At 52.5% G+C, this 3,299-nt stretch overlaps 1 protein-coding gene across 1 annotated transcript in view; it reads left to right on the forward strand.

Annotated features, from left to right (window-relative positions):
* The first annotated feature begins 451 nt into the window (after positions 1 to 451).
* Positions 452 to 3,299, forward strand: part of GATA4 (GATA binding protein 4) — a 58,851-nt gene continuing 56,003 nt past the window's right edge. The window contains exon 1 of the mRNA XM_039875775.1: positions 452 to 502. The gene's annotated coding sequence lies outside the window, so the exon portion shown is untranslated. The remainder of the gene's footprint in view (positions 503 to 3,299) is intronic.

Below are 3,299 nucleotides of genomic sequence, written 5' to 3' on the forward strand. Positions count from 1 at the left end.
TTCGGAAAGGGCAGTGGCAAGGAAAACGAGGCAAAAAGAAGACGGAGGAAGGTGGAACTGGGAAAAAATTAAGCGGGGAGGTTGCGTTGAACTAAGTTCGATCCTGTCTTTTCAAGCAGAGCAAGTGTGTTCGCTGTCGTAGAATACTTGCTCAATTAGAAAATTACGACCGTATAAAAATGGGGGACGCTATCGTCTTTATACATAGGTGTGTTTACTTTTATTTATCCACCCTTCTTCTTATTTATCACTATATAAAAATTCTATTGTACTCAGATGGAGTGAGAAGTCACTGGCGTGCCGATTCCTCTCGCGCATGGCGGGAGAGATTCCCGTGAAACCGACTATTCTCCGCCCGATCTGCGCTGCCTTCGATACTTCTGGCGGCGGCGGAGTCCCGCCTCAAGGGCGCGGCCCCGTCCCCCGGGGAAGGCGCTGCTGCCCTGCGGGAGCGCGGGCGGCCGCCGCGGTCTCGGACGCCCGCACGGCCCTGGGCCCCCGGGTAAGAGCGGCGGTGCGGGCGCGGGCCGAACGGGAGACGGGGCTCCGCGGGGGAGGCGCGGGCGCCGGGACGAGGCTCCGGCCGCGGCCCGGAGGGAAGCGAGGCGGCCGCGCGGAGGAAGCGGGGCTCGCGCACGGGCGCCAGGCCCGGGACGCGCTTCCGCGCCCGCCGCCCCCTCCGCGGAGCCGGGCCCGGGCGCGCCAGCGGGGCGGGGGCGGGGGCGGCCGGCCGGGGGCTGACCCCGAGCGCCGGCGAGTCTGCGCCCGCCGGCCGCCCCGCGCTCGCCTCCCGCCGCCTCGGGTTACTCCGCGGCCGTCGGCGCACACCTCATCAATAAGGCCTGACAGGCCGCCGGCTCCGCGGCCATCCATCACGCGGCGGGCGCGGGCTGCGGCGCGGGGCGCGGCGCGCGGGGGGCGCGCGGGCCGGGCCGGGCAGCCCGCCACGCGGGAGAGCGGCACCCCGGAGAGGCCCGAGTGCACCAGGGAGTCGCGCCGACTCTGTGTGAGCCCGAGACAGACCCGCGTGGCTCGGAGGCAGCATTTTTCTGTCAATGAACAAATATTTGACTTTATTCCACCTCTTAATCCTGGTGTCTTTTAAGGATGTGTTCATTTGTTTTTGAAGAGTCGTAAGGGAGCTTAGAAACGATCTAGCACAACCCGAAGGTTTCACAAATGAGGCAACTGAGAGGCAGCGTGGGGGGCTAGACATGCCTGAGGTCACAGGTGATGATGGAAACTAGAACCCACATCTCCTGACTCCCAGCCAATGCGCCGGCCACATTGGCACTGTGCGGGACCCATGACCGATATGCATGTTGAGTATAGAATGTGTGAGATGGGCCGAGGCATGCATAGGTTCCGGATGTGCCTGTCAGTGCATGAACTGTGCAGGGTCTGCACAATTCCTGCCCCCAAGTCAGGTAGCCACGTGTGTGTATGTGTGTGGGATGGGAGGTGTCCGGAAAAAGAACAGTAAACGAGGCAAAAGTATGGCGGCGGCGCCACACCTACACAAAAATAATACAGTTCTTTGAATTTATTTACTTCCTCCTCCTATCTACCCTTTCTCCTCAATGAGTTAGCATGGTTTCTCTTCATGTACTTATCTGTTTCAGCACTTTCTCCTGTTGCCTGTTTGCAAGACTCTTCCTCACTGATCTGAGTAGTTTGAAGGGAGAAACTTGTGTTCATCCTTATATCTCCAAAGTGTGCATGGTGCCTGGCACGTAAAAGCATTCAATAAATATTTGCTATATGAATTGCAACACTTGCAAGGGAATTCAAGTAATTCAGGTCCAGAGGACATTGAGGCTGAAAGAACTCTCAGATCATGGTGTCCTATTTCATTTCATAAGAAGGAGACTGTGGCCCACAGTGCTGCCTTCCATTTACCCAAGGCCTCCCCCTGGGGGAAGGTCAGACCTGTAGTGGCCCCCAGGGTTCTTACCCACCCCCCCTTGAATGTCGCCCAGCCACCTTGCACTTCTAGTTGTAGATACATCCTTTTCACTTCTTTCTTTCCCTTCCCACCTTTTGGTTCCTCCACTGCTTAAACAGCAAGCAAGCTCTTTAAGAATGGGGATGACGGTAACATTGCAATCGGCAAAACCAAACTGTTTGCTTTGTTTCTAACAGGAAACACAATATTTTGTAGGGTTTTGTTCTTTTATTGTTGTTGTCGATGGTGATGTTTTTGTTAGTGTTGGCATTGTTGGTTTTTTATTCAAGTGAAGAGGATGACATTAAAGCCAATGAGCAATGGGTGTCTTTTAACCTTAACATTAATTTTTCCTTCATTACCAAAGTGGTTTGACTGGAGTTAGAAACAATGATATTATCAGCAACTCTGAGAAGGAGTAGAAATGATCACTCACACACACATTCTCCTTTTTATTGAGCAGGAAAGGTAGCAAAGCCATCCTGTAGCCCAAGTAGTCAGTGGCTTTCAGGCTCCCTGTGATGTCCACTAGATTATGATCTCTATAAATACAGATACAAAGTGTGGTTTTATCTGGCACAGGGCACACTTTCTTCCAGTTACCGTCTACCTACATGGTAGCCATGTGTACATCACAAACTGCAGCAGCTGAGTGTAATGAAAACTGATGTGAGACTCAGAGTTAAAACAATTCTCCTACAGAACTATTGTAAGGATTGAATAAGATCATGTACAGAAGAGGCCATGTTTCAGCAAATGCTTTTCCTTTAGTCCATTCAGAAATATAGTCCTACTCTCAGGGGCAAACTCATTCCTTCATGGTGCCGCCTTGGCTTACTCTTGCCTCATGGGACCGGCTGGACAAAACCCAGTTTCCCCTGACTGACCGAGTTCTGGCCATCTGAGTCACCCAGCTCTCCATCGTCCCATCAGAGGTTGCCTGGGGTGTGGCAGTGTTGTTGAAAGTGACCTAGCACTCTTGGCCTCTGCAGCCCGGCTCCAGGACTCTCAGGATGAAAGGCCAGAATAATCCTCACTCAGATGTCAGCTTCTCTGCAGCCTGCTATGAAATATGAGTGCACATGTGTTAAACGTGTGCAAACTAAGCACTGGAGCTATGTCCAGGGTAGACTGCTGTGGCCATTCCTGCAGACTAGGCAGAAAGACAAGCAATAGAGAAGACCAGCCTTGGAAACTGAATTCTTTTAAAAATGACGAAAGCATTTCTTTTGTATATAAATAATTTTTCTGAAGTATTTTAGGCAGGAATCTAACATGTACCAAGGATATGGAGTCTCCCTAAAGACTGAGCATGGGTGTGTGTGTGTATGTGTATGTGTGTATGGAGAGAGAG

This window comes from Pteropus medius, unplaced genomic scaffold (genome assembly GCF_902729225.1).
Source record: "Pteropus medius unplaced genomic scaffold, Ma_sr-lr_union100, whole genome shotgun sequence".
NCBI classification, from domain to species: domain Eukaryota; kingdom Metazoa; phylum Chordata; class Mammalia; order Chiroptera; family Pteropodidae; genus Pteropus; species Pteropus medius.